Source organism: Antechinus flavipes, chromosome 2, assembly GCF_016432865.1.
Source record: "Antechinus flavipes isolate AdamAnt ecotype Samford, QLD, Australia chromosome 2, AdamAnt_v2, whole genome shotgun sequence".
Lineage (NCBI taxonomy): Eukaryota > Metazoa > Chordata > Mammalia > Dasyuromorphia > Dasyuridae > Antechinus > Antechinus flavipes.
The window spans coordinates 406,590,863-406,615,410 of record NC_067399.1 but is presented as its reverse complement, the minus strand read 5'-3'; the positions used below and the strand labels follow the sequence as shown (position 1 = coordinate 406,615,410).

Sequence of the window (24,548 nt, the reverse complement as noted above, 5' to 3'; positions counted from 1 at the left end):
GATGAGCTGCTTTTCTCCTAGTTGAGCAAATACTTGAAGAACAGTAGAATTTCCATCTTAGGGGGACCTGTGAGACTTTAGTATTTTGCTCATATGGTCATCAAGAACCTAGGGATACTTCCATGTTATGATATATCAGAAAATCATTTTAGTGGAGGAACTAAGTCATGAGTACATAGAGGTAGCAATACTGACTAAAGTTCAGAACATATATTTAATTTCCCCTACTCCTTCATGCAACCCCTTTGCCCTATTTCCTCCTGAGATCAGTGAGATATAGCTGAAAGAAGCCTGACTTGGGACTCAGAAAACCTTAGTTCTAGCCTCATATGGCTAATCATTAAATGGGAATATGATCTTGGACAAATCATTTCTTCTTTTGAATCCAACTAAAAACTAAAAAAAGGGTTTTTTTTGGTCATAGATGAATAAAAGAAAGAACAAAAATAAGCCTATGTTTACATCACTGAAAATTGCCCAAGGAACAAATCACATCTTGGTTTGAAATAACATTTAGAAATATTAGAGTCAGATTCTGGCTCCTCAGAAACAGTTGATAAGATTGTGGTCTGGAAATGTTTTGGGAACTGAGAGGGTGAAGTCCTGTTAAATTTTAAGTCACAAATTAGAAAAGGACAACTGCTGCTAACTAATGCTGGGGAGGATGAGAAGGATGAGAGGTAAATGAAAATTTGGCATGATTATGGAACAACTGAAGTTTTTTCAGCATAATCTAAGTAAAGAGATGTTCCCGAGTTCATTAATTGACATTTTTTCTCTTTTTCCATAATTCATTATAATTTTTCTTATCTGTGCAATTGACTTAAATGCAAATAAATATAAGCTGATAGTGCAATTTTATCTTGAAATAAAATTCTCATTCTTCTTAGTTCTGTATTTGCAAATGTATTACATCAATCGCCACAGTTTGATCCTATGAGGTTTTTTAAAATTCCAGTCCCTTTAGTGTAAAGCAAAATTCGACTTATTAGCCTCAGAAAAAGGTTTTCTCCCCTTTTAAAATTCATAAAGAATCACTTAAAGTTCAAAGCTTTATACTTTGGGTATTAACATCAATCCCTTGACCCAATCTAGATATTTAGCTCTTGATTTTACCATCAGCTTTTATCTTTACAAGTTGTCAGCAGCAGCTGCACCTCACTGTCCATGAAGGCTGTTATTATCTGATTTGTCCACTCTGAACTGTTTCCAAATCATTTAAGTCTAAGTTTATCACCATCAATTTCACTGGATGTTTGCTTTTCTATTAAACTAAGTCAAGACAGTATCCTTAACTTATCTAAATAACCATGCACTACTGTAGTTATTGGAGTGATCAGTGTGTTAAGTCATTTTCAATCATGTCCTATTCTTTGTGATCCCTTTTGGAGTTTTCATAGCTAAAATAATGGAATGTTTTGTCATTTCCTTTTCCAGCTCATTTTACAGATGAGGAAACTGAGCCCTTAGTTAAGTGACTTGTCCAAGATCGTACAGCTATTAAGTGTCTGAGGCAAGATTTGAACTCAGGAAGATACCAGGCCTAGCAATCAGTTCACTGTGCCCTAGTAGTAGTGCTGGAGGAGGGTATGTGAGCAAATGAATTCTGCTTCATTTAACACATATGTACATGTTTAACTAAATTTCCAAGCTTTTTTTTTAGCATTAAAATGGGTTGATTGCTTCTACTAACAACCACAATTTCAAATTGTGACATAGGCAAAAATGCATGTTTCTAGGAAAATGAATTGGTTTCATGATTTTTTAATGCCAGAGGGTCATATGTGATTGGTTCCAATTTGGAATGGTAAAGGAACGTGGAAATAAAAAAAGGAAGTTTTGACTAATTTTACAACAGCAGCAACAATTTTATTGAATCATTTTTTTAAAAAAATTATCATTGGGCCTTTCTTAATCTGGGAACTCTTTAGACATTTTCATAATGCCTTTTCCCCTAAATATGATAAAAAGAAAACTTTATAAGCCTTGGAAAAGTAGAGCCAGCTATAATTCTTCACCTTTCTATAATCCAATTTATGCTCTCTTCTCCTCCCTTACTCTACTTCAAATGTACTTCTCATAAAGTGCTCTTTGATCTAAACTAGCCTGATATTGTCTCCCACTCTCAGAACTTCCAGGCCTTTATTTGTAGTGTGCACCAATCTATATGTTTAAGACTGTTCTGTAATTTTGGATTATTGCATGAAGCCCTGACTTTGAAGTCAGAAGTCTTGAATTCAAATCCTGTCTCTGACACTTATTATTTGTGTGACCTTGAACAAAGTTGCCCACTTTTCCTCTGTCTTGATTTCATCTTTTATAACATAAGGCAGTTGATCTCGATGGCCTCCTGAGGTCCTGCCTTCCTCTAAATATATGATTTTTATGTTAATCTCCTGCCTTTAAATATTTAGATGGTAAACTGCTTTAGGGAAGAGGCAGCAACTTTCATCTTTTTATTTTCACAAACCTAAGCAAAGTTATCTTTGACATAGGATAGGGAAACAATATTTTAAAAATCAATTTCTTAAAAATTGCAAACAAATCTCTGAAATCAGTGGCCTAAAATCAATGTACCTTCCCATAAAAAGCCATTTAACATGTTCAGCAGGATTCTCCCCCTTTCACAGAGTAGAGATGAGGACTGAGCAGAGGAATAAGTTTCTCAGGCATGGTGAGTCAAGTTGCCTCCTTTAGCCCCTACTTCACAGGTCTCATTCTTTTTCAGGTCTGGTACCTTTGCTCCAGCACATGATAAACAACTCTGCTGCATTGAGTCCCCTGTGGCTATGGGTCATATTATTTTTCAAGGTCACTTAAAACATATATGGAGAAAATACCCAGTAATGATGATGCTGGTAATGATCATAACACCTTCTGGCTGTGTAGCATTTTTACCTTTTCCAAGTGTTTTTAAATCTATCATTACTTTCTTGTGACAATAGCCCTGTCAGCCACACAGGACAGAGGTGATTATGTCCCTTTGAAACTCTGCTGCCACAGTGCCTAGATCATGAGTAGGTAGTTAATGATGGAGAACTAGAATTGAGGAGAAAGATCAAGACTATTTATATAAATCTCAGAGTTCCCTATCTAGAGATGATATCTGAACTCATGGGGGAGAGAAAGGAGGTTGAGCAGGAGAAAGATAAAGGGGAAGAGGAGGAGAGGAAATATTCAGGAAGAGATGGTGGTTGAGAATACCAAAAGCTGAAGAAAGGGTTAGAAGGAAAGGGACAAAAAAATAAAGATTGGTGACATTCTTGGAGAGTGCTTTTAATAGGTAGATCAAAGTGGAAACTGGATTTCAAGCTGCTGAGAAAGAAATGGTTGTGAAGAAATGGAGGCAGAATGTAAATGTTGATTCTTTCTAAATTTTGGGTGATGAAAGGAGACGGCAGGATAAGGTGAAAGCTTTTTTTAAAAATTTTTTTATTTTTTAAAGAATGAGGGAGAATTCATTACATTTACAGGCTATGGGAAAGAAGCCAAGAAAGAGGTAGAGAGACGGGGTGGGATGGGTAATAGGCTGAGCTGAAGATGACGGGAAGATGTGATCAAGAGCATAAGTGAGGTCTTGGCAAGGAGAAGGGCTACTTTTTCCTTAGGAAATGACCAGTGTGTGAAATAAGGGAAATAGAGTTGACAATCTTAATTTTCTCAGTATATAGAAGACTATAGATAGAATAGAAGGAATTAGGACAGATAGTAAGACTTTAAATCAGTTATTGAACTCCTTCAGAAAGAAATGAGAATGATCTGGAATCTAGGACTGCAGATGACTGCAAAAAGAATGCAAATGGTGATAAACCTACCTTTTGCAAGAGGCCTTTCTTGGTCCCTTTTCTTCCCCTCCTTTTCTCCCCTTCCCCCAGCAAATGCCTATACCTTCCCTCTGAAATGATCTCCCACCTATTCCATATATTTCTTCTCTGTACATAGTTGCTTGTATGTTGTTTTCTGGGTTCAAATGTGAACTCTTTCAGGGAAAGAACTGTTTTTGCTTTTCTTTGTATCCTTAGTGTTTAGCACAGTATCTGGAACATTTATGGGTAACTAGGAGGTACAGTGGACTACAGTAGTAGAATAAGAAAGATCTGATTTCAAATTAAGCCTCAGAAACTAAGCAACTTTGTGATCCTGGGCAAGGAATTTAATTTCTCTCTGCTTCAGTTTCCTAATCTGTAAAAAGAAAGGAGGATAATAATAAAATCCACCTAGTATGGATGTTGTGAGGATGAAAAAGAATATTTGCAAAGTACTTTGCAAGCCTTAAAGAGTAACATATAAGCTAGTTATTTATCATTATTTAGTAAGTACTTAATAAATGTTTATTGTACAGAGATAAATTGGACATCAAAAGAACAGAAACTGCAAAATGAGGACAGCGCCGTTTGGGTTAGAAGCTGGAAGTAAGAATATGCTGACTCTTCCTCTTGGCACATTGTACCATTAAGCATGAGATAAGGGACAACTGGGGCTGCCAGGAATGGAGCATCATCCACAGATAGGATTCCCTGAATGCAGGTTCACGGAAAGAGTCTGAGATGAAACTATTGAGGGTCACCATAAGTTTATCACTAATAAGGTTAGTGCCACAGGTGATGTAATGAAAGGAGAAGGCAAAAGAGGAAAGGAACTAGGGGACACTTAACATTGAACATGATGGGAAGGCGACTGTGTGTAATGATAGCAAAGAGTACTCATTTTGCTTTTATAAGCTATTTCCCATCAGCTACAACAAAAGATAGTCAAGGAAGTTTCAGATTTCCTGGTATTCCCCTACACTAATCTACATCCCTGGTGCATGATTGATTGAGGAGGCATCATAGAACACCTCGGTTCCTCCTACAATACCCCACATTACAGAGGATATTCCAAGATTGAATGCCGAATTTCATTCTAGTATACTGCTCTTGAGGAATCCCGTCATTATTAATTCATTTGTTACACTATAAAACAAAACCAAAGCTTTGGATTTACTTTTAATTAGTTCTGTTACATCAGTAGGCCTTTTGTATATCATTTTATATTCTCCTCCTCATTAGATTTTTAAATACTTCTAAAATAGCAATATTGTACAACAAATGATTAAAATCTCTCCTTCTGTGTACTCACCGCTCCACTCCAGTAATGGAGTTCTGCTACTTGGGCAGCAAGGAAAACTGGAGGAACAAATACTGATGGGAACTGACTGCTGGTCTCATTTTCCCTGCTCCAAGATGAATCTGTTTTTTTCTTGGAAAGTTGCTTATGTGCAACAAAGCCATACCGATTTCACATTCTCGGGGCCTGGCAGTGGGTTCTTAGAGACAGCTAAAAAGTGACAGATGAATATTTCTCAAGGACTTAATGATGACATGATACTTTCTCACAGACTTAAAAAAAAATCTGGTCACTTAGTTCCCAGATGCATTGTAAAGAAACAAAGAACCACGGGATCTCAGAATGGAAGATATTGTAGAGGCTGCCTAGTCTAGATACTGGAATAGTTTGTCATTTCCTTCTCCTGATCATTTAATAGATGAGAAAAAATGAGGCAATCAGTTAGGTGACTTGCTCAGAGTCACACAGTTGGTAGGTGTCAGATTTGAACTTGGCTTCAAGCCCGGCATTCAGTCCACGGTGCCACTGACTTGTGCTAGTATACAGTAGACACAATAAGTACCTGTTGCTTTTTGGTTTAATTTTTTTTTTAAAGGACTATGGGATCTCAGAGTAGGAGATGATCAGATGACAGAGGATACCTAATCCTTCATGAAACTGAAGAATCCCCTTTGGAAGATCCATGATAAGTGCTCATCCAGTATTTGTTAGGATTCTTTAGGTGGGAAATCCCCTCACCTCCTGAGGAAGTCCTTTCTATTTTTGGACAGTTCTAGGTATTGGAAAGTGTACATTAACCATAAATTTATGTTTCTATTGTTCAGTCCTTTCAGTTATGTGTGATTCTTTGTGAGTCATTTGGTATTTTTTTGGCAGATATTGCCTTCCTTCTTCAGTTCATTTTACAGATCAAGAAGCTAAGGCAAACAAGTGAAGGGAATTTCCTAGGATTACACAACTACGAAGTGTCTGAGGATAGATTTTAATTGAGTTCTTGACTCCAAGTCAGAACTCTATCCATTGAGCCATTTAGCTGCCCAAAAGTTAAATCCACCATTTCCTAACTTTCATGATTAATCCTAGTTCTGTCTACTGAAGTCAAGCAGAAAAAGTTCGGATTCTCTTCCATATGCTGTCCTTACAAATTTTTGAAGTTATCTTATAACATATCCCACAAATCCTTTCTTGTTCAAATTAAATGATACCACTCCCTTTATCTGTTCCTTACAGGGCATGATCTCAATATGATTACTTTCAGGATTAACATTCCTTGCTCTAAACCCTCTGTGGTCTTCTCATTGCTTTCCTCATTTGGTTGTGAACTCTTTTTTGAGCAAGGACTGTCTTTTACCTCTTTTTCTGTTTCTCACACTTGACACAATGTTGGCAAATAGGATCGATTACTGAGTGACCTAAGACATAGCATCAAGAACTAGACACAATACTCTGGATGTGATCTTAGTTGCTTTGGCTATTCTGCCTCAGTCATTTGTCACAGTTTACCTGGCTGTAACCTTGCATTCCATTTTTCTATTTGTCCTGTACCTGTCCTTGGTTCTTTAAGGATTATGGCTCTGAAAGAGAAAACTTTTTAGCCAACTTGTCAAAAGGCATCAGAAGACTGATTTCTCACCTTGTCTTCCATTGCACTTGGGTAAGTGTAACTTTTTTCCATTCATTCACCCTTTTATGGAGTATGAAATTTAAAAAAGAGTTTTATATCCTTAAGTAATGCTTCTTATTAAACTCTCAATTATTTCTCTTTTAAAATGACTCATATTGACTTGGAAATGTTCATGCTTCTTAAAACTAAAACTAAACAAAATATATTAATTTCCTTTGTTATTACAAAGTAAGAAAATCTGAATGGAAGGGACCTAAGAGAGCATTTATTCCAACTCATTCAATTTACAGATGAGAAAAATAAGGTCCAGAGAAGGAAAAAGATTTAGCTAAGGAGGTTTTATCAAGTTAGATAGCATAGTATAATTTTTTTTTCACCATTTTCCAGTGTCCAACCACCTGCAGTTCACAGTGGACCACCACTCTATAAGATGCATTTCCCCATTCCATACAATCCCAATTCTGAAGTAATAAATAATCCTCATTTTTATTATTTCAAAAAGGCTTCTATTAAAACAATACCTACTGATTCCCTCTTTTGACACTCTGTAATTTACTGGCAATAAATGTTCATAAACAGTTTGAGTGAAAAATCCATAAAGCCATTTCAGCTTTATTTTAAGTTCCATTTAATGTCTCTCAAAAATGATTTCATCAATGTGTTTCCATTAGCTGGTTCTCTGCCCAATAACTTAATTCTACACGATCAATCAGGAACTTATAAAGCATGTGACAGGATCTATCTAAAGTGTTTTGAATCACCGTAAAGATCCGCTCAATAGCTCTTTCCCCTACTGGCATAGGTGGGGGGTAAACTTGTCAAAAGACCTCAGATGCACTCAGTCACCATGGTAACAAGAAGCTGGTTTCTCTTGTCAGGAAAGAGATGCTTCCAATTTGGAGCTTGATGTCAGAGATATTTCCTCCTTGGGACACTTAGGAGTAACAGGATGGAGGGAGTAATTAAATGGGAAAAAAGCAAAAGATTGGAATTATGTGCCTATCTCTAACAAATACTTTGTTCTCTCTGGGCCTCAGTTTCTTTCTTTATAAAATTAAAGGTCTATACTTTTTATGGTAGCAAAAAAAAAAAAACTAGAACAAATATGGTTGCTCATAGATTGGGGAATGGATGAATAAAAACATGGCATATGAAAAAAATGGAGGGCAGTTATTCCAAATAAGCAATAACTATGAGGAATTCAGAGAAACTTGAGAAAACTTTTTTGATCTGATAGGGAACAAAGTAGGCAGAATCAAGTAAATATATATATATAATTGCTATAATAATGTAAATGGAAACAACACTAAAAAGTAGCCCAGAACAACTCTCAGTAATGAATCTTTATCTTAGATAAATGATGATGAAACACATTTCCTTCCTCCTTCTAGAGATGGCGGACTATGAGGAAAATGTGATATATACTATTGGTTACTTTTGTTTATCCTTGTATTTGTTATAAGGTAGGATTAAATTGTGGATGATATATTTGGAAATGATTGTGTATTGATAAAAAAAGGAATTAGAAAAAATTACTGACACATTATTTTTAAGACTTTTTATAGTGTAGCAAACAGAATATTAGATTTTGATTCAGGAGAGTGGCTGGAATCCAAATCCTGGCTTTGTTTCTTATTGTGGGACCTTGTAGGAGCCATCTTTCTGGGTCTCATTGTGAAGTAATGACCTCTAAAAAGTCAATGACCTCTAAGATCTCTTCTAATTCTATGTGATCCTATAATTCAAAATTCAATGATTCTAAAATAAGCAGTTCATTAAGCCATTCCCCCCCAATTTTTTTTTCTAAAAATTGCCTTTTTCTCTGCTTTCTTCTCAAAAGGTCTGCGATATGGAGTACCTAGGCATAGCCATCTTTAGTGATGAATAGGAATGTCATACAAAGAAAACATGAACACATTAATGATAGTAGTCAGCATACAATTGTTTTTGACTTGTTATTTTTCAGTCATATTTGTCTCTTTATGACCCCAACTATCTAGGGCTTTTCTAGGTAAAGAAACTGGCGTCATTTGGGCATTTTCTTCTCCAATTTTATGCCCAGGATCACACTGCTAGGAAGTATCTGAGATCAGATTTGAACTCTGCTCTTTTCTGATCCAGTCCCAGGACTTTACCCATTGTACAACTTAGCTGACTTCGAGTATTATGGCTTACAAAGAGTTTTTAATCACAAAACTCTGTAAAGTAAATACTGCAACTACAAATAATATTGTTTTCATTTTATAGATGGAAAAAGCAAGGATTAAAGTAATGCATTAATTTGCCCATGATCACATGGTTTAGTAAGCAATAGAACCAAGTGATGATTCATTTTACCTTTGATTTTGAGTGCAATACTCTTTTCATGATATCATGTGGCCTGTCAAGGAAATGCTCCATAGTATCTAATGTTTTTAAAACTATTTTCCTTTTCAAGTAATCTAGGAGTGGATGTCCCATGATGTTAAATATCAAATTAAAAATAATATTCATACATAAGAAAAATAATAAATATTTAGTGAGGGTCAGAAAGTATGGCAGTCCTTCACTCTGGTATAAAACCATCTAATTTTGGTATGGTACAACCTGGAATCATTATTAGAATAAATGTATTGGGCATTATTTTAAACTGTTCTTTTTTGTTAACATTTATTTTGAACATTGTTTTGAGCTTATTGCTTATTGATTTTTTAATATTCAACTAATTATGTTTGTTATTCCCTCTCTGAACCATTATTGAAGAGATCAAAGTTCAAGTGATGTCTATTGTCCACCCCCCATCTTTCTCTTGTGTAATAGGTTTTTTGAACCTCTTTATATGAAATGGTCTACCCCATTCTAATTCTTTCTTCCTTCTGTACCTAGTGTACTCTTCTTTCCCATCCCTTATTCTTTATATTTTTCCCTTCAAATTCACCTTATACTCATACCCTTTGACTCTGTATACTCCTAGCTCCTTCTAGCTGCACTAGAAATGTTACATTTAGTGATATTAGTATCACTTTCCTATGTAGGAATATAGGCAGTTCAGCTCCTTTGAATCCCTTATATATTTTTTTTCTTCCCTTTATTTTTTTAGGCTTCTCTTGGGTCTTGATATTGGAGATTTTTTTTTTTTGGTTCATGGTCTTATCCTTTTTTTCCCCTCTTTTTTATTATTATAATAACTTTTTATTGACAGAACCCATGCCAGGGTAATTTTTTATAACATTATCCCTTGTACTCACTTCTGTTCTGATTTTTCCCCTCTTTCCCTCCACCCTCTCCCCTAGATGGCAAGCAGTCCCATGTTAAATATGTTGCAATATATCCTAGATACAATATATGTGTGCATGGTCTTATCCTTATGAAGATTTAAAATCCTTGTATTTCATCAAATGACCATTTTCTCCCTTGAAGAATTATGCTTGGGAAATGGAAATTGAGTGAATATGCCCATCAGAATGGTGAATGGTGAATTGGTGAACAATGGAATATTCATGTTTTATAAGAAATGATAAGCAGGCTGATTTCATAAAAGCCTGGAAAGACTCACATGAACTGATGCCAAGTGGAGTCAGCAGAACCAAGAGAACATCGTACACAGCAACAGCAAGATTAAGTGATGATCAACTGTGATGGATTTGGCTCTTTTCAACAATGAGGTGATTCAAAGAAATTCCAGTAGATTTGTGATGGAGAGAAACCTCTACATTCAGAGAGTACTGTGAAGATTGAATATGGATCAAAGTATAGTATTTTTGCCTTTTTTGATGATGGTGTTTGCTTCCTTATTTTTCCCCCTTTCTCATGCTTTATTTTTTCCCCCTTTTGATCTGAATTTTTTTTTGGTGCAACATGATGAATATAGCAATGTGTTTGAGAGAATTACACATGTTTAACCTATAATAGATTGCTTGATGTCTAGGGGAAAATTGTAGAGGGAGGGAGAAAAATTTGGAACACAGGATTTTGCAAATGTGAATGTTGAAAACTGTCTTCGGAAAAGTAAAAAGCTATTATTATGAAAGAAAAGAGAAGTACTATGCTTATTTTCACCAGATAAGTGGTTATAATCTTAGCTTCTTTGTCTTCTGGAATATCATGTTCTGTGTCTTATGAACTTTTAATGTTGTTGCAGCTAAGTCCTGTGTAAACCTGATTATTGATCCCTAATATTTGAATTTTTTTTTGGTAATTTGCAGTATTTTTTTCTTGTGCTGATAGTTCTATAATTTTGCTATAATGTTCCTTGAAATGTTTATTTTTGGTTTTTTTCCCCTGAGGTGATCAGTGGATTCTTTCTTGCTTATTTTCCTTTCTAATTCCAGAATATCAAAATAATTTTTCATTGTTAATTTCTCAAAATATGCTATCCATGTCCTCCTTTTGATTATAGTTTTCAGGTAGTCCAGTGATTTTGATGTTGTTTTTCTTGGATTTATTTTCCAGGTCAGTTGTTTTTCCAACAAGATATTTACATTTTCTTCTATTTTTTCATTCTTTTGAATGTGTTTGATTTTTGATGTCTCAGAGTCATTAACTTCCATTTGTTCAACTCTAATTTTTAAGAGTTGTTTTCCTTAGTTAACTTTTGTGCTTCCTTTTCTAATTTGGCTAATTGTACTTTTTAAGGATTTGTTTTATTCCATGGATTTTTGTATCTCTTTTTTTCATTTGGTCAATTCTTTTTTTTTAATGGAGTTATTTTTCCTTCTCCAAGCTGTTGACTTTTTTTTTCAACTTATATAGCTATCAATTTTTTTTTCTCGCATTTCCTTCTACCTCTTGGATATGATTTTTAAAGCTCTTTTTTGAGTTCTTCCATGAGTTCTTTCCTGGTTTGAGACTACTTCTTAGTTTTTTTGATTTTTTTTTCTCTTTTGAGTGTGTGTCTTATCAGATTCTTCTTATTGTTTGCTCATCTTTTCCTGGCTTTTCCCCTTTCTTTTAAATGTGAGCTTTGCTCCTGGGGTAGAAAGGACACTGTCTCAGATTTTTTGTGCTAGGGATGGTGTTCTGGTTACATACCTGATGCTGCACTGATGTTGCCCTGAGCCCACAAAAGACCCTCAAATCTAGTGCTGCATTTGATGTGGAAGAACTGGCACTATAGGAGGCTGTGGGAGTCAGGGAGTTTATCTGGTGCTGAACTGTGGTCTTACTGCTGGTGTTTGAAGTGTGCTAAAGCCAGTGGGATGTTTCTGTGTTTTCTCAGGGCTATGCTGAAGTACAAGGATATCTAGCCACTGGAGGTTACCCATTTCCTGGTGCTATGCTGAAATATGTGGAAATCTAGTCACTGGAGGTTGCCTGGTTGCCTGGGGTTACGATGAAGCACTTGAAAATCTGGTCACTGGTACATGTCTATTTGTCAGGGCTATGCTGAAATATATGGCAGGTTCTTGGAGCTAGAGGCTGCCGATTCCCCTATCTATGCTGAGACATGTGGCAGAGTCTTGGTGTTGATGTTTGCCTGTTCCACTGCTGTGGGGTAAAGATCTCCCACTATATTGCTGAGGTAGGATGCTTACTGTTCTGGACCATATTCCATAAGTATGACAGACCCATCTTGCTCATCTTGCGAAGTTTTTTGGGGGCTAAATGATTATTATATCCAATCTTTTTGCTAGTTCTGTTCTTACAGGATTTGTTTTGGGACAGTATTTTCATGGAAGTAAATATGGGAGAATTTTGGGAGATTACTTTACCATTTTGGTTCCTGGAAGTGCTTGTTAACTTCTGAGAATTATATAGACTTAAGTTTAAGATTGTGGCATAAAAGATTATAAATGAGCTCAGTTATTTCACATGTACTCTACTGATCATCTAAAAAGGTTACTGCATCAAATGATAAACAAAAAATCCAAAGTTAAACAACAGTAATTTCCTTTATCCAGCTCAAGACTGAAGAACAACAACAAAAGCTGGAAGATTGAAGAAGATTATAGAGGTTGGCCCTGTCACAAAGTCTGAGATCAGAAACTGAGGCATTATGACTAAATGCAAGAAAACACTAAACATTATAAAGGACTATTATGGATTAAGAAATGGTGAAGTAGCAAATATAGAAAAATTTCTTCATGGCAGATACATATAGGAACTCAGAGATAAAAAAATGACACAAACACAAGAAGTGTAAAAATATTCTAAAGAAATAAGATAAATTATTTTTTAAACTGGAATTCTAAGTGAAATTGCTTTGGAGGGAAAAATTGGAAGGAGAATCGTTTAGAAAAGAAGGTAAAAAATCTTACCCAAGTAATGGTTCATTTAAAAATTCAAACAGCTTCATAAAAAATAAGAAATATCAGCACAAAGCCAAATAATTGGGGGAAAATAGAAAATTTTGCCAGAGACCATGTCCTTGGGGGACATGCCAGAGACCATGTCCTTGGGGGACATGCCAGAGACCATGTCCTTGGAATCAAAGAGCTAAAGAAGAATGTAATCGCCTGCACATAAATTCTGAAGCTACAACCTTATCGTAAACAAACTATACACCCTAAACTCCTGAGACAAGATGATGTGTGTCCCAGAAAATTGGCCCTATCAGCCCAGGTGCAAGATAACGATTAGGCTCCAGGATGTCTGCCACATATCTGGTGTGACATTCTTTACTTTGCAACCCCCCATTCAGAAATGTATTTAACTAGACCCTCTTCATTCATTAAACTGAGACTTTGTTTCACCCCAACTGATCTCCCTCCTCATTTCTAATCCCATTCCTTTTCAGGCCTAGCCTTACAGACAAATGCCAGCCTCAGGACCCACACTTTGATGGCCTGCTGGACGGGTCAAAATGTAAGGTAACTATCAAAAATAATTGATTTGGAAAATAAGACAAAGAGAGAGAATTTTAAAATCATTAGAAACTCAGAAAACAGAACAAAACAAATATTGGTTACTATATTTCTAGTAATCATGAATAAATACTTTCTAGATTTATTAGACCCAGAGAAGAATGTGAAAATAGAAAGAATCCAAGAATCTTCTCTGAAACATCTAACTAGAAAATTTTAAAAATTACAAAAATATAATAGCCTAAACTGAGAAATTTTAAGTGAAAGAAAAAAACAACTTAAGCATATTTAAGCAAAGATTGAAATGCAATATTTTTTCAGAATATCAGAATATATAATATTAAGACTGAAATATGAATATTTTTGAGGAGAGAAAACTTGCAATAAAATATTCCAAAAAGCTTAAAGACTTACTTAAAGGCTTACTGCCAAAATGAAGTTATCCTGGATGACTTACAAGCTTACAGGGAAAAAATGGATCTTTTATGAAATAGAGAACTTTCAAACATTCCTGATAAAAAGACAAAAGATGAATAGAAACTTTAAATGAAAACCTGGTAGTCAAATGAAAAAGACAGAGACTTAAAAGGAACAAAATGAAAAAAAAATGCTTTCATTCTAATTTAAGGGGGAAATTTAAGAATCAATTCAGAATTCTAAAGACTTCAAAGATCATAGAGCAAATTCAATTAGATGAACAGAAGAAATGAAAGTGGTTTTGTTGTTTTGATAATTTTAAGAAAAGAAAATAATGAGGAAGCAAAAAGGAATATAGTAGGGAATAAACAAGGAAGAAGGGATTGAAACTTACTACATCATAATTTTGAATACATAAGAAAAGTATACAAATATGGATAAAGGGATTGTGGGAAGTGAGGAAAAATAATAGAAAGAAGTCACTATAAAGAAATTTCTTTATAAATAAATGTTTGTGTAATAAGAAGAGGAAAAGCATAATTAGATATGCTAGAAGTAAATATAAAATGAGGAATCATCATATTCAATGTAAGTGGGTTGAAATTGCCCATAAAATAGAAAAAGAACAAGAGTATGGAGAACACAGAATCTAAGAAAAGATCAGAAACATATCTGGAACCTAGAAAATCACATATAGTTAAAATTAAATTAAAGTTTAGAACTGCATTAAAATATTTGAAATTCCCTTTATATTACTTTTTGTTTCACAAGGTGATTCATTTATAGCATCTCGTTTGTTCCTCAAAGCAATCCTGTGAAGTAGGCAATGTCAGTATTATTATTCCTGTTTTAATAATGAAAGAACTGCTTAAAATAAAGGAGATATATTTTTTCTTCAAGACCTATCATTTTATTGGTTTTGAAGCTGGGTTTCAAACTCTTGCTCCTTGAATTTCAATTCAGTGAATATTGTAATGTTTTTCACAATCCTTAGATTCATGTTATTTACCAACATAATGGGTTCTAAGAAGATAATAAAATCATAAAAAAGTAGCAGGAATAGATTTCAGATCATTAGTTGTACTCCTTTATCTTATAGATGGACAAACTGATGTTCACAGAGATTCAAATGTCTCATCCAACATCATACATAGGGAACTTGACAAATCTAGGATTAAAATCCAGTTCTCTATTATAAGACCCTAGTTCCCCCAAATAACAGCAAACTGATTCGCTACAACACTTGGAGGATAAGGTTTTATTGAATTTAACTGGGATGAATCAATTTACTTAATGATTCTAAAAAAATCGTTTTTTTCTTTCAACATCTGTTAGTGAAAATTTTTCTTCACTAAAATATTGAATTCATCTTTCCTAACTATATAAATTCAATCTGGTAACCACATTTGCAGGTTTTCATTTTAATTTAATTTCATTTTAATTAATATGCTTGCTATGAGGCTCAGGCTTATCATTCTGAACATCAAATGTTCTGGACTGTAGAATATCCATGGTCTAAGAGATTAAACTGAATGTAGAGTAATTCAGAGCCTATGAGACAGTGTGATATGGGGGTTATAAATCAGAGAACCCATAAAATGGGTTCAAATCCCATTTTATTCTTTATTTAGCTTTTGTCACTGTAACAAGTCACCAAATATTTGAGAATCTGTATCCTTATTTGCAAAATGAGGAGATTGAATTAGATGGCTGGTGAGATCTTTTAAACTCTTAATCTATGATCTTATGACCATTCCCAAATATCAATCATATTTATTTTGACTACATTCTAAAAATCAATTTATCTTATCTATTTAATTTTTTTTCTCAACATGAATTATCGTAAAAAACCAACAACAACAAATCATTTGAAGGTGAATTAGATTTTGGTTTAATTATGTTTAGTGTATTAACCAATCCTATAGGATACACAGTTTATCCAAATTTCAGGCTAGTCTTCAGTAAATAAACTGGCATGAGGCTGATTTCAGAAAAGCCTGGGGAGTCTTGAATGGACTTGCATAAACATGATAGCATGAAAGTGCTGAGTAGAACCAAGAGAATATCATACATGGCAACAACAAAATTATACAAAGATCAAGTCTGATGGATGTGGCTCTTTTCAACAGCGAGGTGATTCAGGCCAGTTCCAATGGTCTTGTGATGAAGAGAGCCATCTGTACCCAGAGAGAGGACTTGGGAAACTGAGTGTGGATCACAACACAGTATTTTCACTTTTTTGTTATTTGCTTACATTTTTTCTCATATTTTTCCTTTTTTGATCTGATTTTTCTTGTGTATGATGATTGTCAGGGTATGTGTAGAAGAGTTGCACATGTTTGACATATATTGGGTTGCTTGCCATGTGGTGGAGGAGGTAGGAGGAAAGGAGGGAGAAAAAAATTGGAGCACAGGGTTTTGCAGGAGTGGGTGTTGAGAACTATGCATGCGTTTTAAAAATAAAAAAAATTATAAAAAATAAACTGGCATGAATAGTGGATGTCAAAGACAATGAATCAGTTTCTAGGAGCAACAGACAGATGCTAGGTAGTAACTTATTTCAGGAAAAGTCGCTCACAACAGTTAAATCCTATTGAATCTCTCCAGGCTGCAGCTGGTACTTCATAACATTTGTTGTCATTCTGAGTTGTTTCTAGGAGACATACTTAAATGTTTTCTTTTTTAGAATTTAGAACAGTCTCCTAACTGAAAAATCAACTATAACACCCTTTGTGCTCCACAGCCAATTGATAGAAACCCTGTCATATTGTCAGCATCAAGCCACGTGTCAGCTTTCCCTTTCTGTGCATAGCAAAAACTGTAGGAGTTAAGTCTCATCTTTAGCAATGTCCTGGCTGGAGGAGATGAGACAAGGAGTTAATTAAGCAAACTCTACTCCACCAACCAATAGAATAGAACTCATACTTGGTATATTATTAAACCAAAACAAATCCAGTGAAAGGAATCATTCAAGCAGTAAGCAACCTCATTTCAGGTGAATGCAGTTTCATTATTTTCAAGAGTAAATAAAACTCTACAGTGTAATGAAAATAACTTTCCAATCACTGAAAGGTGCCTTGACTGCTTTATTATGATAAAAACATCCCTACCAGGGCAAGGGGGAAGCCAAGCTAGGAGACTACAAAGCAACACTGATCATCTTAAAGGGTTTCAGGACAAGAAAATCAATGAACTGGGCATAGAGCCCTCTTAATAATCCATCTCTTTCCTACCTTTCCCATCTTAACACTTTACTCCCTTTCTAAGCATTCTACAATCTGAGAATAAATATAGAGATTACATCATTTTGTGTGTGTGTGTGTGTGTGTGTGTGTGTGTGTGTTCCTAGCCCTTAATAATTCCTGGGACATAGTAAACACTTAATAGATTATTATTGATTAACACTATTTCAAAAGATTTGGAGAAAAAAATTCCCATAAGCTAATGAAGCTTCTGAGTACTCTGCCTACCAGAAATGAAGATGTAGCTGAAAACAAATTTCAGACAAATAGACATTATCTTAGCCTGCCTTTCTTTGAAACTCAGTCTTCTATCTTCATGATTTTACAAAGACCACCCCCAATGCATGGAATGTTATCCCCTTCCATTTTTTTTTTTTTTTGAATATCTTGTTCCCTTGAGGTGCCATTTTCTCCAAGTTTTTTTTTTTTTTTAACTGATTTCCCCTCCTTGCTTTCTCTTCCTCCCAACCAATTCCTTTTCCCTGTAAAACATGAAATTATCTTCTATATATCTTGCAATTAGTTATTTGTGTATCTTAGCCTGCCTTTCTTTGAAGCTCAGTCCTCTAGCTTCATGATTTTACAAAGACCACCCCCAATGTATGGAATGTTATCCCCTTCCATTTTTTTTTTTGTTGTTGTTGTTGAATATCTTGTTCCCTTGAAGTTCCATTTTCTCCAAGTTTTTTTTTTTTTTAACTGATTTCCCTTCCTTGCTTTCTCTTCCTCCCAACCAATTCCTTTCCCCCTGCAAAGCATGAAATTATCTTCTATATATCTTGCAATTAGTTATTTGTATTCATTGTGTTATATCCCCTCAGTAAGATATACAGACCTTGAGGGTAGAGTCTCTGAGGATAGAGACTTTTTGTTTTTTCCGTATTCAGCATTTAGCACAAGTCCGGGCATGTAGTAGGTCATTGTAGATACTTAATAAACAATTGTTGAATTGAATGCTATATAACGAAGGATTGGAATGTTAGGGCTTTGTTAATAGTATATTAATTAATTGTCTCCTGGCTGGTCTCCCAGTTACCAGCATTTCTCTAACCTATTCGAATCCAATCTGATTACTACTGTGAGAAGAATTTTTGTAAAGCAACTTTTTCATACTATAGAATCTAAAAATGGAAGGAATCTTAGAGATTAATTATCCCCATACTTATCTGAAGCAAGAATTCATCCTGCAGTCTTTTTTTATAGGATTCATCCAACCCCTTCTCAAAAATTTCCTTGGGAAGGAATTCATTTTTCAATCATTCTCTTTGGAAAAATGCTTTTTGTTGAGGTGAAATTTAAAGTTCTAGAGCTTCTAGGCATTTGACCAGTTTAATTCTTGGGGCCAAGAAGAAAAATGCTCTTTGTTGAGGTGAAATTTAAAGTTCTTGAGCTTCTAGGCATTTGACCAGTTTGATTCTTGGGGCCAAGAAGTTAATTTATCTTTTTTTTTTCCTCTTTGATATGACAGATATCTGAAGGCATTAAGCATTAAGAAGACATTTTTTACCCTGGATTTTCTCTTTTATCAGATTGTAAATTTTTTAAACTAAGGGACAATGTTTTACTTCAGATTTATATTTTCTCCAATGCCTCTCATGCTGTGTGCTCTATTCCTATGAGGCACATGACAGAAAAATATGACAAGCTCATATTAAGTTTTAAATAATTTGAAGAATGACCATGGAAGCCTTCTAGATAGGCAGAGGACATCTCTTAATAGTTGTTGGTTTTCCACATCACGGAAAATTCATTTTAAATATGATGTTAACTTTGATGAAACTAAGGAAAGGGATTCTATACTACCTGAAATTGCTGTGTTGAGAAAAATCTAAACAGCTGATTAGCATTAAAAGGAATAATTGATTTGGGAATAGATAACTTGGATTTCAGTTCTAGTTGTACTTACAATTTATATAATCTCAGGCTCTCAATCTATCATTTATTTATTAACCACCCATTACTTTATTTCTTTGGACCCCAATTTCTTCATTTGTAAAATATAAAAACCGAACTACACAATATTTTAGTCTTTTTCAGTTCCATATTCTGCTAACAACAATACCAAAAAAAAAAAAAAAAAAAAAAAAAAAAAAAAAAAAGAAAAAAGAAAATGATCAGAGGAAATTATTTTTGGTCTTCTTCCAAATCTCAGTTTCTACATCTACCAAATGGAAACCACATAAACAACCTTACCCATCTCACAAAGTTATTGTGAGGATAAAATGAATTATTAATTGTGAAGGAGTTTTGGAAAACACACAAAGAACCATGCCAACATAAAATATCATTGTTATTTTCTTCTCATATTGCTTTCCAAGGAAGATGCTTTCTTCTTCATTGAATCTACTGTGGTGATAATCTCTCAGGATACTAATTTAGGACTAGTCACTATTTCTCAATAAAACTACCATGAGGATTCACAGTTAAGAGATTTTAAATTATATTTAGTCCTTCTTAGATTTTCTTCCCTGAAAGTGATACAGATTTTACTATTTGCTTGATTTTAGTGGATTAAACCTGTTATTTTCCCCAATAAATGTGACTATTTCTGAAAACACATAACATTTCTTTAACATGTAATTATTTGATGCAACTTTTCTTTGTTATCTAGTGAACAGTTCACTAAAAAAGTGTCTCAGCTGGCACTCAAATGACTTCTAAGGATTTCTATATAACTTTAACCATAACTTCAAAGTACATTCAAGGGCTATCTTGTGATGGTGATTTTTCACCATTCACAACTTACCCATCTTCATTTGCTTAACTTTTCCTTTTCTCTGTGGCTATACTTGTCCACCAATGTGTTCCTACCTTTAAATATTTTCACTTCTTTGCAGAACTTTAACTCCTCATTGTATATACTCAATATTCTTCTCATTCTTCATCTTGTCTCCTTTGTCATCTTTTACCCTTTCTCTTTCTTCAGGTGCTTGTCTATACCCTAAAGCAAATCTTTGCATTAATTATGGCTCTTTGGACCAGCATACTCCCCAGATACCCAGTCTTATTCTTCTGTGATTATTGATCAGAAGGAATGTGGGCAATGTTGTCTGTTCTCACTTCTAATTCTGAGAGTGACACAGAGAAGGCCATATAGTTAAGCACAATCCCTTCTACAACTTGGTTATAACCAGTTTATTCATGATTTCCTTAGGAAATTATCTTATTATCTAGTTCTGCAACATGAAAGAGAAATCAAGCTAGTTCATTCATGTCACTAATGACTTGGTTTCTGGTCCTTTCAGAAACTATTTAAAAGACACATTTCTTCTATTTCTTTTATGTATTGACTATGCTAGATAATCAAAGCTCCTCAGAAAAAAAATGTCAACATTATAATACCTGCAATTTCCAACTGGTAATATGAATTCTGCTAATACAATGTACAATGGTTATAATAATTAAACCTCAAATCTGGAAACTTCCCCATATATTTTGACAAGCTTTAACATATATTATCATATTTGACTTCACAATAAAAATGAATGAAAGATAATATAGATATTATCTTCCTTTAACAATGTGAAAACTAATGACTTATGGAAATGTTTTACATAACTTCACATGTTGTTTCTTAGTGAGACTGGGCATGAAGATAAGGGAGAGAATCTGGAAGTTAAGTTTTTAAAATGAACGCAAACCAGTGTGGAAAGTGAGACATACAATAAACAATTGTATATTGAAAAGTTGTAACTTCTCCAAAGTCACATAGTTTATCAGTGATAGAGCCATTATCAGATATCACCCCCTCTTCAGTGCTCTTTTCACTAGATAAAATCCCTTCCTCCCATCATTAACCTTGGCAAACGTTGGCAGGAGAAAAGTCTTTACTAAGCTGCAGTCTCTCAGGTCTCACCCAAGAGGGGTCTAATAAGGATAGAGAATATTCATTAACTAGCAAAATGAATGTCTCCAAATATGATGAAGACTTTCAAATGTATTGGCTTTCCCAAATAAAAAGTAATCCAGCCTTGATTGTAAGTGACTCCCAAATTCCCATTACCATTTTCTACACAGCAAAAACAGAACTGGAAGGATGATTAAAGAATAAAGAGTTTCATTTAAAATACAGTTCCTTGTCATTTGAATGCCTTCTAAAAACATCCTATTCTTATTGCATCATTATTATATAGTGATTAAATATTTGTTTGTATGGTATTCCCAGTCATCTTCACTCAATTTAAGGCTTTGTGAAGGCAAGGCCTAGATGACTTATTCATTTTTGGAGTTCTTCTAGTGTCTAGTATTTTGCTTTGCATTTATTTAGTAAGGATCTAATGAATGGTTTTTGGATGACTAAAGGATCACCAATAGGAATAGGGATGATTTTTATTTGTAAATTACATATTAAACTATACCTCACCATATAACTTATTAAACTCATTTATTACATGATATTGTTTCTTTTTTCAACTATCCCTAAGGATGGAAGCCCAGGGAGAAGGCTGAAATTGTAAAGAATACTCTTGAAGCCCAGTTATTCTTTACAGGTTTTTCTGCTGCCCAAAGTAGGTATCAATATTGCTGGATGCCCTGGAGTGAGTCATAGAATCTTTATAAAGTACCATCAAAACACAGCTTACATGCTATCCCCATCCCCTACACAAGGCTTTTCCCTCATCGCTCAAATTTATTACTCTGAGCTTCTTGAAATGACTTTGCATTACTTTGTATATAGATTTAGTATTTACTTATCTGTTTTAAGTAAAGACTGTTTCATTTTTGACTTTGTAATCCCAGAATTTAGTGTAGTATGCTGTATATTATAAAGGCTTTTTTTTTATATTATTAGTCTGGTTTCCAGCCCAGCCCCCACAGCCATCATCCCAACAAATTGCAGTCCAGCAAATGGGAAAGGGGAGTTAGTCTAGTGGAACATAAAGCTATCCTGAAAGATAGGCCGAAGATAGCACTTGCCAGACAAATTAAACCATTGACATCACTTTGACCACTCCCTTCTTTCAGACCCCAGTCAAGACAGGCCAGTTATTGAGCCCAAGAGTCTTGGTAATCAGAGTCCCAGAAGATGACTGGTCCTATTTATTTCTTTTCCTTTTTTTTTTTTTTTTTTTGGTGGGGGGGAATGAGGGAAGGAGGGAAATTGTGATTAAGTGACTTTTCTCAGGGCTCACAGAGCTAATAAGTTTCTGATTCCAAAATAAAACTTAAATTGTCTTGATTCAAGGGCCAGTACTCTATTCACTGTGCTTCCTAGCTGCCTCTACTGGTCTTATTTCTAACCCATCCCCTACAGCTGTCATCTAGGGAGAAGGTGATGTGATAAATAATGTTTTAGGGTTTGAGGCCAATTTTTCCCAAAGTAATATCAACTGAAGACTCAGAAAAGAAAATTATCAGGGCCAAAGTCCTTGGTGATGTCAAGTGGTTCAAAATCAGATATATATGTGACTTTTATCAGTGGCATTAAAGAAGATGCATCCCTCTCTGTTTTGCTTTTGTACATTGAGGATTATGGGAATTTTCCTTCTGAATTGCAGATGAATCCTCTTATGACTTATTTCCTCTATTATAATCTGTTTTCCTTAGGAACAGGGGCTCTCTTGTTTTTCTATTTGCACTCCTAGTAACCCATACAATGTTTTGCACTTAGAAAGCACTTAATGAATTCTTTATAATTCCTTTAGCAATAAATTTATGTTGGCTGCAATTTAATCTAGTAAAATACAGGGGAAGAATGGAAATCTTCTGTGTTTCCACAGGTGAAAATGGATGTAGAATATACCTACAAAATGGAATACAATTGACATAGAGTCTGCAAAAACAGAGCCCAAAGATATTATATTAATTTAAGTATGAGTATGATATAAACATGCCTAAAGACAGAGAAAATTGAGAACTGGGAGGTTATTTTTCTTTTTTAAAAACTTAAAAATAACATGCCTTGTATCAAAAAAGGAAACAAAATTAAGAAAAGGAATAGATTCACCAGATGACAGAAGCCATAGACAGATGTATCAAAGGGACTAGAAGTATACCTTTCTCCCTAATAGTCCACAATGGATGGGAATAAAGGAACAAACAGATCACAGAACACAATTACTCCTTTACCAATTGATAGATTTTTCTTTGTGTCTTATCTGTCACCTTCATGGAAGTGGAAAGACTAACTAGATAGGAAGAGGTATTCTTTTCTGGAGCTCACAATAAAGTCTTTATAATCCTATCATTTCTCCTATCAGGTAGTCTTTTTTTTATACCTGGCAGAAAACAAAGGGCAGCTAGATGGTACAGTAGATAGAATGCTAGGGCTGGATTCAGGAAGCCTCAACTTTCTGAGTCCAAATATAGCTTCAGAGACCCTATGTGAAGACTGAGTTAGCACCCTGGATGCCTTAGAATCAGCCGGAGTCAGGATAAGCAAAAATCCTTGATCTTTATTCTTGGTCTTAGGGGTAGAAGTAAAGGGAATGGACACAGAATCTCCAGGACCTCTCCTCTTCATCTCCTGCCCAAAAGTGACCCTAGCTAGTCCCTCCTACAATTCTCTGTATACACCAACAGATTGAGCCATCACAGAATGGTGGGAAGGGCCATTTTCCAAGCATATGCTAATAGAGTATTGTCCAAATGGTAATTAGCCTTAAGTGTTTGTTGTTGATCCCAGAGCATCAACTCAAGAGTTACAACCCTAGGCAAGTCACTCAACCCTATTTGCCTGTTTCCTCATATATAAAATGAGCTGGAGAAAGGGAAACAACTCTAATATCTTTGTCAAGAAAACTCCAAATGAGGTCAGGGAGACATGGACATGACTGAAAAATAAATGAACAATAACAGAAAACAAGATACTGATCAATCACCTTCCTATTTTACTTTACAGTAAGATAAACTTGGGTATCCTCAGTACCTTGAACCCAGTGTAACAACTGCTTTTTTTAAAGCTATATTCTGTGTTCCCATCAATAGTGCCAGTTGCACATGGAAAAGGAGGGTGAGGTGGGAAGAGCATCTATGAGGCCTGAATTATTCAGTGTAAATTCATCAAGGAGATTGTTCTTAGATGGTGAAGAGATTATCCTTGAAAGGAAAAAAAAAGCATGAGCTAAAACCAAAATCTGCAGTGCTTTGAAACTTGATTTCAATGTTTGCTAACTGTAGAGTTTGCTGCTTTGTCAATCTGGGTGACATTTAATCAATACTAATCTGATGCTGCTTGAGTCTTCCCTTTCCTTAAACAGGATTAAGGTATACAATCTAAACATATATTTCATCTCCAGCTGTAAATCTATAGGCTTTTACTTAAATGCATTAGCATCTCTTTTAAAGTGGAAGGCACTGCGCATGAAAGGAAATAAAGACAAATTATCTAAGCTATTTTGAAAAAAAAAGTCTGTATCATTATGAAAATAGTCCAGA

The 24,548-nt window shown here is 34.7% G+C and overlaps 1 protein-coding gene across 4 annotated transcripts in view; it reads right to left on the bottom strand.

Annotated features, from left to right (window-relative positions):
* SGCD (sarcoglycan delta) overlaps positions 1 to 24,548 on the bottom strand; it is a 739,981-nt gene that overhangs the window by 84,296 nt on the left and 631,137 nt on the right. The gene's annotated exons all lie outside the window — the stretch shown is intronic.